Source organism: Carassius auratus, chromosome 7, assembly GCF_003368295.1.
Source record: "Carassius auratus strain Wakin chromosome 7, ASM336829v1, whole genome shotgun sequence".
NCBI classification, from domain to species: Eukaryota; Metazoa; Chordata; class Actinopteri; order Cypriniformes; family Cyprinidae; genus Carassius; species Carassius auratus.
The window spans coordinates 15,631,064-15,645,279 of record NC_039249.1 but is presented as its reverse complement, the minus strand read 5'-3'; the positions used below and the strand labels follow the sequence as shown (position 1 = coordinate 15,645,279).

Sequence of the window (14,216 nt, the reverse complement as noted above, 5' to 3'; positions counted from 1 at the left end):
CAATCACACACAGAGCGCTTGCTGAGAGACGCGAAGCTGACGCCAGCTGCGTGGCACGTGCTTTTATAGCTTCCTGGTCGCTTACGTCACTCCGCCGGTGACGTCACGCTCTTCCATTGGTCTGATTTCACACGATATTCAGAGTCGCGCACGCTGGGCGCGTTCCCCAAAGCGCTTTTGACGCAGCTCGAGTTCCTGAAGAGGAACTATATGTTACTCTGAAAAAATAAGAAGAAAATGGTAGAAAGCGCAAAAGAGCTTAAATATAAAGACAATAAACTGTTGGAAAAGAGTGAAGAATCCAAGTATGAGGTGTTAGATCTGAGAACTGTTTGAGGATAAGGTTTGATCCCTGAAACTACTGTATAATCACACCTATGGGAAGAGCGGAGAAAAGCATGAGATGAAACTTCATGTCCTATAATAACTGTTAAATAACATCTGCACAGAATATTTTTCATGTCATTCTATAATTTTTAACCTCTTCAATGTATCCTTAATGAAAAAAAGTATAAGGTATTGCAGAAACAAAAAAGCAAGTATTATTCAATACAGTACTCATTATAAAAATAATAAAAATAAAAAATACATTTCTTTACACTTAATACAGAAAAAAAAAAGGTCGGGTTTGTTTTTTGAAAGCACATTTTAAGGTTTCCTGTTAATATGTAATATTATTATTTAGTATAACACAGAATCAAATATAGAAGCTGGAAAGAAAAGCTTTGAATGTTTTGTTCTGTTTAAATAAGACAACAATTACTTTATTATTTTTTTAAACAAAAGAGGAAAGACTCTAATAAATGACTCTAGAGTGGAGTAGATAGCATATACAGGTGCATCTCAATAAATTCGAATGTCAAGGAAAAGTTAATTTATTTCAGTAATTCAACTAAATTTTTTAAACTCCTGTATTAAATAAATTCAATGTACACTGACTGAAGTAGTTTAAATCTTTGGTTCTTTTAATTGTAATGATTTTGGCTCATATTTAACTAAATTCACCAGTTCTCAACCAATTAGAATACTTCATAAGGTCAATAAAATAAAATTAAAAATTAAAAAGAAAAATGTTTAGTGATTTGTTGGCCTTCTGGAAAGTATGTTCATTTAAGTTTTTGAGGAAGTCGTTGCCTAGTGGTTAGAGAATCAGATTCACAGTCGAAGGGTTGTGAGTTCGAGTCTCGGGCTGGCAGGAATTGTGGGTGGGGGGAGTGCTTGTACAGTTCTCTCTCCACCCTCAGTACCATGACTTAGGTGCGCTGTAAAAAATGTACTGTAGAATTTACAGGAATTTACTGGCAAAAAAAGTTGCCAATAAAATCCTGTAAAAATGATGTTAATTGCTGTAAAATGGATTACAGGAGATTACTGCAAAGCAAATTACAGTTAATTGCTGTTTGTGAAATACAGTAGTTTGTAGTATTTTTACAGCAATATTTTGTAAATTCACTAAAGTACAGTATTTATCTGGCAAAAAAAGTTGCCAATAAAGTCCTGTAAATATATTTTACAGCATTAATTTGTAATTTCATTAAATTACAGTATTTAACATAACATAAGTTCCCAATAAAATCATGTAAATACCCCTTAATACTATCTGATGTTGTAAAAATTTAACAATGAAACTGCTTTAAAGAATAATTTAACAAAACTATAAAATACTGATATAAATGCATTATCATGAGCTCTATCTTAATACATTTACAAATGAATAAAAACCAAGTCAATGATTTTGCAAATAAGTATTTATTAAAACTGGCAGAAAGACATTGCAAGGCTTTTACTGGTAAAAATTTTTTTTCAGTCTTTCAACAGTTAAATTTGATCATAAAAATAGCATAGCATCACAAATAACTGTTTAAAAAAAAGCCATATTCAGAGTTTTCTATCAAAATTAAGGTCAATCAACAGAATTTGTATAATTTTGGTAAAACAAATATGTTTTAAAGAAAAGGATTAAAAGAAAATGCTGGAATCAACATTAAATCACAAATTCTGTTGTTTGAGCTTATGTTCTATTAAATTAAGGATATTCCTGCAAAAGACTATTTAATAAATACATACTGAAAATCCATCAACTTTCTGAGATGAGCACACACATGAGGGTTGTCCCTCTTTTTTGCCTCTATGTGACCATCTTGTTTCCAGTGAGTGTGTGATTCCAAGAAAACATCTGCACATAAAAACAAGCAAAAGCATCAGGATAAAGTTATGCATCAAATGAAACTAGCTCAATAAAATAAATGTCAAAATGCCACTTATACAATACAATCAGCATTTACCAGTACTTAAAAGGTTACTCCACCCCAAAATGAAAATCATACCCTCATGTTGTTCCAAACCCGTAAAAGCTTTGTTCGTCTTCGGAACACAATTTAAGATATTTTGAATGCAACCGGGAAGATTGTGACTGTCCCATAGACTCTCCAGTAAATACCACTGTCAAGGCCCAGAAAATTATGAAAGAGATCATCAGAATAGTCCATCAGTGGTTCAACAGTAATCTTATGAAGCGACGACAATACTTTTTGTGTGCAAAGAAAACTAAAGTAAGGATTTATTCAACAATTAGTCTCCTCTGCGTCAGTGTAGTGCCATTTTTGGAGAGTATCTGTTGGACACACACTACATAGCCTGTTCTGTGTCAGCTGGGTCACATGGACATGCTTTCTATGTTTATTTACGCTTTGATTTGAACGAAAACAGCGTATCCACGTGGTGCGGCTGACATAATAATAAATAATGACTTTGTTGAATAAAGTTGTTCTTTTTGTTTTCTTTGCATACAAAAAGTATTTTTGTAGCTTCGTAAAATTACAGTTGAACCACTGATGGCAAATGGAATATTCTGACGATGCTTTTCATACTTTTCTGGGCTTAGACATTGTTAATTGTTTGGTAGTCAGTGGGACAGACGCAAGCCCCCCGGTTCCCATCTGAAATATCTTAAATTGTGTTCCAAAGACGAACAAAGCTTTTACGGGTTTGGAACGACATTAACAGTTAACAGTGATGAATGACTACATTGTCATTATGGGGTGGAGCAATCCTTTAAATAAGTAACCTTTTTCGCAAATGAAATTACTTAAGTAAAACTTGTTACCTTTGAAAAAATTCAAGTGTGCAAAAGATGCCTGCTCCCAGGATGCCAGACTGAAGTAATAAGACTGCAAATCCAGCAACAATGTTGAGGTATGAATTCACAACCATCTGACCCTCAAATAGTCAAAAGCCACTGGGTGGACCTGAAATGAATAAATATATGTAACCTATAAATAATGTAACCTACAGTGCAGTATTTCAATAAAAAAAATGTAATCTAAATTACAAGTTTATCAAATTATTTAAATAATTAATACATTACCTAATAAAATCAGATTCAGAGTCTTGTAGCGTCAAACATTTCTCCACATCAGCTGCTATTCTTTGCACCTACAAGAAATAAAGAAAATAATATTGTGGTTTCTTTAAAGCATTATGTAAATGGGACCAAAATTAACACCCAAAAAGGCATTTATTTTAGAATAAACAAACTATTTTAAATTATATAATTTATAATTATAAATTGTAATATTACATTGTAGAACTGTACCACCAATCAAATTAAATAATTAACAGTGCAAAATTACAACTGTGTAATGACATGAAATTTGAAAATACAATAAATAAATGTTGGAAAAATAAGTATAAAATAAATTCTACTTATTAAACCTGAAACTAATCCGCCACCTAATAAATAACAGTAAATAACTTAATGAGTGAATCAACTGAATCATTCATTGAACCGATCCGTTCAAAAAGATGAATCATTCAGCAAAAACACCATTGAGTTTTGATTTGAGAACGAGCAAAATAGTTTTGCTTTGGTCTTTGTTTGGAACTATATTCGTTGGTGAAATATAACAACAGTTAATATTGTGTCTAAAAAAGTAAGTAACTTGTTAACTAATTGTTTATTGAACTATGTATTTGCAATCGTGATACTCAGCAAAACAGCTCACTTGTGATGCTTCTTATATCATATGTTCTGAATAAACTCAACAGTTGAACATTTACCTCATGCATTTTCTGTGAGTTTATGTGTGCCGTTAAAGCTAGTTTAGATGTTGAAGGAAACGTTAATATAATCAGAATCAGTCTCGCGTTCGATGCTTCCTCAGCCTTTTTTCTCTTCCTTTTTTTTTATTTATTTTAAATTTAAAATTTTAAATTTAAGACTAACTTGTCCAGTCGGCATATAAAGATGTCTTTCACTTATTACAGTAAGGCGTCGAGTCATTAATATATAAATAAACGAATTAAATTTCACATTTTGCTGTTGGTCAGTTATTTCGATAGATAGTACTATGACAATCGTTCGCATTGGGCTTTATGATAAAAGTTATAGGTAAACACTACTTTAAATGCTCTCAAAAATAATTTTACTTCCAAAAATCGAACATTTGGCAATTCCCAGTTTACTGCACAGAAGTTACCAAGGCCACTAAATGTCAGGATAGGAGGCTATTGTGACATGAAATCTCTTATACATTAACTTAAATAAATATAAAAGGATATATTTCTTAAGTATAAATAAGTGAAATTACCAGGAATTATGAATAAAGCCTCTTTTCTTCAATCGTTCTTGGGCTGCTCCAGTTGGCTGGGTTTCTGATTTGAATGATGCGCGCGCAATCCCATAATGCCACACTACAATAAGTTAGTGTAAAAAGCACGAACTACAGTGACAACACCTGCTTCTTGTAAATTAATTACAGTTGACATGGAAATATAGTGTTAACAACTGTAAAACCTTATTTTACCAATAATTCATTGCAAATTACAGCTGCATCTTGTAAAATGTTTATACAGTAAAATTCTGTAAAATTTAGCTGTAGAAACTACAGCAATTTTTTACAGTGTGCCCTTGAGCAAGGCATCGAAGCCCCAAATGCTCCCCGGGCGCCACAGCATTAATGGCTGCCCACTGCTCCACTGTGTGTTCATGTCACGTCACTTATCACTTATAATTTACTGTACATGTACTCAATACTTGGTAGGGTCTCCTTTTGCTTTAATTACTGCCTCACTGAGGTGATCAGTTTGTAGCACTGCTGAGGTGGTACGGAAGTCCAGGTTTCTTTGACAGTGGCCTTCAGCTCATCTGCATTTTTTTTTCGGTCTCTTGTTTCTCTTTCTCCTCTTGACAATACCCCATAGATTCTCTCTGGGGTTCAGGTCTGGTGAGTTTGCTGGCCAGTCAGGCACACCAACACCATGGTATTTCAACCAACCTTTGGTGCTTTTGGCAGTGTGGGCAGGTGCCACATCCTGCTGGAAAATGAAATCAGCATCTTCAAAAAGCTGGTCAGCCGAAGGAAGCATGAAGTGCTCCAAAATTTCTTAGTAAACAGGTGCAGTTACTTTGGTTTTCAAAAAACAGAATGGACCAACACCAGCAGATGACATTGCACCCCAAATCATCACAGACTGTGGAAACTTAACACTGGACTTCAAGCAACTTGTGTTATAAGCTTCTCCTCTAGACTCTAGGACCTTGCTTTCCAAATGAAATATAAAACTTGTTCTCATCTGAAAAGAGGACTTTGGATCACTGGGCAACAGTCCAGTTCTTCTTCTCCTAAGCCCAGGTAAGACGCCTCTGACGTTGTCTGTGGTTCAGCAAATTCCTTGACACATCTGTGTGTGGTGGCTCTTGATGCATTGACCCCAGCCTCGTTCCATTTCTTGTGAAATTCGCTCAAATTCTTGAATCGAGTTTGTCTGACAATCCTCATAAGGCTGTTGTCTCTGTTGGTTTTGCATTTTTTTCTTACACACCTTTTCCTTCCACTCAACTTTCTGTTAACATGCTTGGATACAGCACTCTGTGAACTGCCAGCTTCTTTGGCAATGAATGTTTGTGGCTTACTTAACTTTTCATTCTAATTTATTGAGATGCATCTGTATGCTCTATAGTCCCCTGGCCTTCTCATGAACTATCACTTCCTTCTGGAATGCTTGATGTTTAATACTGTTTAGCTTTCTTTCACCATATCTCATTTTAGCCAGGGATGCTGCACCAGCACTTAGTATGACTAGACCAGGTCAATTCCCCCGTCTGCTGCCTGGCCCTTTGTAGTCTTACAAAGGTTTTACATAAGCAGACCTGCTATACTAGGCTGTACTGACAGCAGATGTGATCCTAAATTTGAGCACTGTGCTCAGTGAGCATTCCCAGGCAGCTGGACAGAGATTAATAGAGCTAATGTAGCTGCAGCAGATCCAAATGTGCATCGTAATGTAGCTCAGGCTAAAAAAAACCTGCTGCCACACTAAAAATGTGAAGTAGACTGTTTAAGAGAGATAAGATACATGGGATATAAGAAACATGAGAAGGAATTTCAGCATGAGATGGTCAGTGCTACTTATACGACACACTGAAGGTTCTGTTTCTGACAGACACTGTGTTGTTTTTCAAGTTATTATCAATGTGCACCATGCAGGGCATGTTTACCTGAACTGTTATCAAGAGCTTCAGCTAAAATAACACACAATTCACACACACACACACACACACACACACACACACACACACACATATATATATATATATATATATATATATATATATATATATATATATATATATATAAATTAAATCAACATTTGGAGCGACCATCATTGTGTTTAAAGCAGCTTTTGCGCATTGTTTTTCAGATAGCTTTGCAGGGACAGTAGGGTTCTTGAAGCATCTTGGAGACATTGCCCCAGTTCTTCTTGCTTTAGTCGGTCTCAGTTTGTTATGTTTCTTCGTGTTATTCCAGACAGTCTATATGATGATGAGATCAGATCAGATCTCTGTGTGGCGCACTGGCTGTTATCAAGACTCCTTGTGCAAACAAAGTCTCACTGGATTATTACAATCAATGGCAAAATTAATGTTTGGAAATGTAAACTGATATTTCCTACTGACACACTACAGAAAAAGATGGAAATAATTACTTGGTGATTGGAAAACATTGTGTGATTGTCCCTGAGCACTCAAGAGTGCAACAAGTAGCTTAATGTAGCACTTGCATTTGGTTATGAAAACAACAGACATTACACTATATTAAAGAAAGATGAGAGGAATAACACCATTTTGACAAAAAAGGATGTCAAAATGCTTATGGGTAATCATATACATATACAATTCCACAAAAATGTTGTTCTACCAAAAACAGCCATAGGAAATAAAAAAATGTATTGTTCCTCTTCAGGAACTCGAGCTGCGTCAATGCGCTTTGGGGAACGCGCACAGCGTGCGCAACTCTGAATATCGTGTGAAATCAGACCAATGGAAGAGCGTAACGTCACCGGCGGAGTGACGTAAGCGACCAGAAAGCTATAAAAGCACGTGCCAAGCAGCTGGCGTCAGCTTCGCGTCTGTTTGTCTTGTGAGTCTTATTTACTGTTGTCTGTCCAGTTTAACCCCTTACTAGTAACCCCCCCTTTTTTGGCATGGAGACCGAAATGACATACCCAAAATAAAAAGGTTTCTGCTCACGATTCTTTCTGACTAGATACATAATCAACCTTTGTTCACAAAGCTGACACTTTAAAGTTTACTGTTCAGGAATCAGAATCACTCAGACTGTTATGATAATAGAGATATATAAGCTCAAACATAAAAACAAAAATAAAAATATTAAAAACATATGTTTTAAATGTATTTTAAAAAATGTTGATGTAGGAAATGAGTTTGAAAACAGAGTGTAGCTAAGGCCACAAGTCTTCCAAAACTTCATACAAAATTTCATAATTGAATCTGTAAAACTGTGAATTTTATGAAATAAGGCCATGTCATGTGTGTTTTTAGAGAAGGCTAATCAGATTGATTTATGGCACTTGTTATCTCTATAAGATCTCACATGTAAACATTCCTGTGCTCTTTGTGTGTGTTTCGCTGTTGAAAGCTGCCCAATTCATTATTCTATTGTTCTCATGACACTTTATCCGCATTATTTTTTTATCATTATTCTTTTGTTTTTATTCCACCTTTATTAGCCTTGATTGTGGTTTTTCAGGCTTTACAAAGCAACAAAGCAGCGATCTCACTTCAGTCTCTCTTTGCATTTAGCCCTTATTTATCAAAAGTCTTACTATAAAAATACAACAAAACATTTTCTTATGACCTTACGTGAATTATTGAGACAAAAATGCATTATGCAGAAGAAAAGCACCTGCTATTAGTAGCATTGGTGCTAACGTTAGCATCAAGCTACATCAGACAATTTATGAAATTATTAGTACACTTTTACTCAAAACTCACTTTAAACCCTGATCGAGTGTTTATAATAACTTCCTTTAGCGATCAGGGGTGGAATTTGGTCGTTTACTGTTGTAAAAATATGTTATTTGTAGCCTTTTTCATCGCTGCACAAGTTAGCATTTCCGATGTACATTTTGGATTTTTGATTTTGCACTCCTGACATAAATTACTAAATATCTGTCACTGCAACAATGTTTTATCAAAATATACAGGAAGTTTCTGAGGTTCGCTTTCGGGGGCGAAGCTTACCAATATCGAGTACTTCCCTTCGGCCTTGCACTCTCACCCCGCACGTTCACAAAATGTGTAGACGTGGCTCTGGTCCCCCTGCGCATGCAGGGCATCCGCATTCTCAACTATATCGACGATTGGTTGATCTTAGCTCAGTCAGAGCAGGTTGCGGTTTGGCATCGAGATGTCGTCCTCGCCCATATGGGGGAGCTGGGTTTGAGACTGAACGCCAAGAAGAGTGTGCTTTCTCCGGTTCAGAGAACAACCTATCTAGGCGTAGTTTGCGATTCGACCACGATGCAGGCACGATTGTCCCCTGCTCGTATCGAGTCAATCCGAATCTCAGTCGAGAGAGTCAAAGAAGGCCAGTCACTCACTATCAAACAATTTCAGAGATTGTTGGGTCTGATGGCAGCTGCGTCCAACGTGATACCTCTTGGCCTGCTGTACATGACCCCTACAGTGGTGGCTCAAGACCAATGGATTTTCCCCAAGGGGCAATCTACTTCGCACTATCAAGGTCACGCGGCGCTGCCTCCGTGCCTTAGACATGTGGAAGCAACCTTGGTTCTTGAAACAGGGCCCGGTGCTGGGAGCTCCTTGTCGCCGTGTAACGCTAGCGACGGATGCATCCCTCACCGGCTGGGGTGCAGTCATGAGTGGCCACCCTGCCCGTGGTCTGTGGAGCGATCGCCATCTAACATGGCATATCAATTGTCTAGAAATGCTAGCAGTTTATCGTGCACTGAAGCACTTCCTCCCAGACCTAAGGGGTCACCATGTGTTGGTGCGCACCGACAACACATCGGTGGTCTCTTATATCAACCACCAGGGAGGTCTGCGTTCGCGCCCTTTGTACAAGCTGGCGCACCAGATCCTGGTGTGGTCCCAGAGCAAACTCCTCTCATAAAGAGCAGTATATATTCCTGGGAAACAAAATATGGGAGCAGACATACTGTCGAGGCGAGTAGTGAAGCAGATATGGAGAGTATTTGGCAGGGTTCAAGTAGACCTATTTGCATCTCAAGAGACGTCACAATGCCCCCTTTGGTTCTCTCTAGTTCATCCAGCTCCTCTGGGACTGGACGCTATGGTACAGACCTGGCCGAGGCTGCGTCTGTACGCATTTCCCCCTATTGCTCTGCTCCCGGGAGTTCTGGCGAGAGTGCGCCGGGACAGGGTCCGTCTGTTGTTAGTAGCCCCGTTCTGGCTGGGCCAAGTATGGTTCTCAGATCTAGTCTCGCTCCTCGACGGCTCTCCGTGGGAGATACCGATCAGGACAGATCTACTCTCGCAGGCGCAGGGTATGGTAATTCACCCTCGCCCGGAGTTGTGGAAGCTGTGGGTGTGGCCCCTGAGGGGGCACAACTTTTAGCAGCCGGTCTCTCAACCGAGGTTGTTGAGACCCTTCTCCAATCCAGAGCTCCTTCAACGAGGAAACTGTACACCCTGAGGTGGAAACTCTTCACCTCATGATGCAGAGACCGCCAGTTAGACCCAGCAAACTGCCCGGTTGGTACAGTTCTGGAGTTTCTACAGGCTAGGCTCTCTGCAGGGTTGACCCACTCCACGTTGAAGGTCTACTTGGCGGCTATTGCGGCCTACCACGCCCTTCTCGATGGCCAGTCTTTGGGAAGACACCCCCTAGTTACACATTTCCTCCGCGGTGCGCTGAGGCTGAAACCTCCAGTACGGTCCCGTATTCCCCCGTGGGACTTGGTTGTGGTGTTAGAGGCAATGTGCAAACCCCCATTTGAACCTATTCAAGATATCTCAGACAGACATCTCACACTTAAAACCTCCTTTCTGTTTGCTATCACCTCTCTGCGGAGAGTAGGAGACCTTCAGGCCCTCTCTGTGGCCCCTACTTATCTTGAGTTTGCACCAGGCATGACTAAAGCGTTCATATACCCTCGGGCGGGATATGTTCCTAAGGTACCCTCTGTTACACCACAACCTGTAGTGCTGCAGGCCTTCTGTCCTCCTCCCTTTCGGGAGCCCGACCAGGCGAAGCTAAATTGTATGTGTCCAGTTTGAGCGCTGGACGCATACGTCCACAGAGCTGCCCTGTGGAGAAAGAACAATCAATTGCTTGTATGCTACGGTCCCCCCAAGAGGGGTTCTCCTGCTTCTAAGCAGACTATTAGTCGTTGGATAGTCGAGGCTATCAACGCTTCCTATGAGTCCTCTGGTAGTCCCCCGCTGTCGGGAGCCAAGGCTCACTCTACTCGGGGTATGGCGGCCTCCAAGGCTTCTTAGCAGGTGTATCCATGCTGGACATCTGCAATGCTGCGGGATGGTCCACGCCCTCCACGTTTGTTAAATTATATGGCCTAGACATGCCAGTCACTCCAGGCGCTTCAGTCATCCTGTCCTAAACTGTGCTCTTCGGATACACACTAGGCAGGGGTTTGGTAGTCTGGCGGCGTTGGTACTCGTTCTCCAAAGCGCATTGACGCAGCTCGAGTTCCTGAAGAGGAACGTCTCTAGGTTATGTATGTAACCCTAGTTCCTCGAGGGAACGAGACGCTGCGTCTCGTAGCCATACCCCCGGCACCCCTGCCGGCACTTGCTGGTACTCAAAGCTGACGCCAGCTGCGTGGCACGTGCTTTTATAGCTTCCTGGTCGCTTACGTCACTCCGCCGGTGACGTCACGCTCTTCCATTGGTCTGATTTCACACGATATTCAGAGTCGCGCACGCTGGGCGCGTTCCCCAAAGCGCATTGATGCAGCGTCTCGTTCCTTCGAGGGACTAGGGTTACATACATAACCTAGAAACGTTTTTGCAATTAAAGGGGAAGAACCTGAAGATGAGTTAATTTAGGTTAATACAGTCTCTTGATTGAAACTAGTGAATCTGTTGGAAAGAAATAAAAAAAATTAAATTAAAATAAAAATCACACACTTAAGCTCTCTCAATTACCACCACAGTGGAGAGATGCGAGTGCATGTGTGTGTATGTGTAGTTTACTGGGTGTGTTTGAAGGAGAAGTGGCAGAAGAAAGATAAAGTCTGTTGTGCTCCAGGTCAATACGTCCCTTCTTAACCAGACTGAAATTTGAGATCCAAGGTTAATCTAAGCTAACTGGTCCATTGCTGCCTGGTTCTAAAGAGAAAGTGCTGCAAAATGGACCAGTTATGCGTCCACATATTTTTTTATTATTTTCATATCTAAATGGAAACACCAATATGTGAATAAGTGTTCTTGTGGTTCACTTGTAGTGCATTATGTTTGCAGTGCAAAAGTTTGTGGGTTCAATTCCCAGGGAACACACATACTGGTAAAAAAAGTTATAGCTTGAATGCAATGTAAGTTGCTTCTGCTTGAATGCAATGTAAGTTGCTTTGGATAAAAGCGTCTGTTAAATGCATAGATGTAAAATAGATTCCATGATCAACCGATCATGTTACTGAATAAGTGATGAACCATCTAATATTATGCCGCTCACCGACATAAGAAAATTTAACAGAGACAGCATTTCTATGAAAGTAAATTTTCTTGAACACATGGGATGGAAACTTGGAAACAATCTGCTTTATTTGCAATTAATATTCATAAAAATAATAATAATATGATTCAAATATATATCTATACACACTTTTTTTTTTTTTTTTTTTTGCTTGGATGGAAACTTGCCAACAATAGCAGAAAGAAAGAAATTATGAAATTTTTATCCATTTGCATAGTGAATATTATAACCATTAAAGGACATAAAATAAACCTTGCCTCGGCAGTATGTAAATTGTTTGCTATTCATTCAATACAGATGTCTGTGAATAAATTGTGGAACATATGCAATTTCTATCTGTTCCCCCTCTTGTGCATGTCTATTTACCTTCCCCTTAGTCTCTTTTAGATGGTTTCTTGTTGTCCTCTCCCAAGGCCGATGGGCTCTCTGTCAAAGGCAGAGACATGAGAAAGCAGCTGGGTCTTTGTGTTTGGAGGAGCTTCAGGTAATCAACAATGCAACCACTTACCCACAGCTCTCTGTGAAGAGACTGCCGTCAGCATGGCCAGGTAATTGAATGCATTAGCTCTGAATGAAGGACTGTTGTTTAATCCTCCTACACAAACATCTCTATCTACACCATTATCTTCCTGTGTAGCAGGAAGATGAAATGCATAGTTTATGAAATACACATTTGCTAAATAAATATATAAATACATATATGCATGCATACATGTTCAGAGCAAAGCAGTGTTTAACAGTGTAATTAGGTCTTTCTTTGTGTGTCTGTTTTTATGCTGTTTATTGATTCACTCTGAGATAACCGTCCTGCTGTTAAAGGGAGTCATTTTAAAAGGGATTTTATTGGACTACTGAATGTAGCAGAGTGAATCATTTCAAGACTAAAGGGAAAAACAGTACCTTTAACCTTTCTGATAAGGAAAGGGTAATTGAAACCCCTACACAAGCAGAGCCAGATGGATTTGTTGAAAATCGTATTATAATTACAGTTGTTTTTTTGTTTTTTTTTTCATGGCTATTAGATTTAAGTGTCTGTAATTTTCAAATATTTCACACAAACAAAACACACAAAAATTGCTATTGTTTACATGTGTCTGATTTCATTTTATTTGCAATGATATTTAAATAGTGTAGCTTATCTCAACAACTCATTTCACTATGGTTGACCTAACACAAACTGAGCTGGGCTTATATAACTACAAGTAATGTTCAGCATTATTTATACATAATTTAGTTTGCAGTAATGGCTTTTGCTTGCCATTTCACTCCGCACTCCAATTTCACACATAAAAATAACTGTAGGCTATGTTCAGGTGGACTATGTCTGTTCTCAGATGTGAGAGAAAGCCATTTTCCCTTTATATCAGTTATGTATATTAAACAGTTGATGAATAATTTGTCATGGAGGGCAGAGGCAGAATTGGTAGTTCGGACTTAGCTAGTTAGAACAGACACTCACAGCAGTGCTTTTCCTCATTCACTCCGGTCTGTGGATGGTAATTTATTTCATAACACTCCAAAGTTAACAGCCCATGTTTATCTTGATAGGAGACAACTGGCCTAATGTCTTTGTTCTGTGCAAAAGCAAACGCAAGATAATAAATCAATTCTGACCATATGATATTACAATGATTGTGTTATTAATATAACCTGTGTTACACAAGCAAAAAAGCTGATGTTATAAAATAGACCTTAAGACATGATTACTCTAATGTTTGTCTGAATAGCTGCTTAAAGATCTCTAATGTAATATATAAATTAAATTGACTTACGATATTCAGAACAACAGTATGATTGTGAGTGTCATGTCATACAGCACTAAAAGTTAGCATTATGTCAATTACACTGTAGACGCTAAATTGCAACTTACGTTGTATATAATTGTGCAGACAACAGATTTCAAACTATGAATCTTAAACGAATCAGGTGAGTTAGTGAATCTGTATGTTTAAATGAATTAGTTGAATGAATGATTCAATGAACAGTCAAACAGTCGAATGTTTAATTGAACAAATCAGTATTGGTTGACACCGCATTATATTCTGAAGGTCTCATCCCTTTAACCCTATTCCTTTTGCGAGAAATCTTGGAGGATGGGATGAACTTGGTCTGGAATACACTTCTATGTCATCTTGCCAAGCCAATTATGGGGCCGTTCACATATCGCGTCTTTTGCGCGTGCAAGTTAATTATTTCCAATGTAGGCGCGCGACATGC

The 14,216-nt window shown here is 38.7% G+C and overlaps 1 long non-coding RNA gene across 2 annotated transcripts; it reads right to left on the bottom strand.

The window, feature by feature from the left end:
- Positions 1-2,015: 2,015 nt before the first annotated feature.
- On the bottom strand, positions 2,016-12,723 carry LOC113105302 (uncharacterized). Of its 2 annotated transcripts, XR_003292339.1 has the most exons (5): positions 12,508-12,723; positions 12,366-12,425; positions 3,368-3,435; positions 3,107-3,248; positions 2,016-2,176 (listed from the first exon to the last, which is right to left on the bottom strand). It is a non-coding gene; the product is annotated as an uncharacterized LOC113105302 (long non-coding RNA). The 2 variants fall into 2 exon arrangements; XR_003292338.1 differs by having other exon boundaries at positions 12,366-12,723.
- Positions 12,724-14,216: the final 1,493 nt, after the last annotated feature.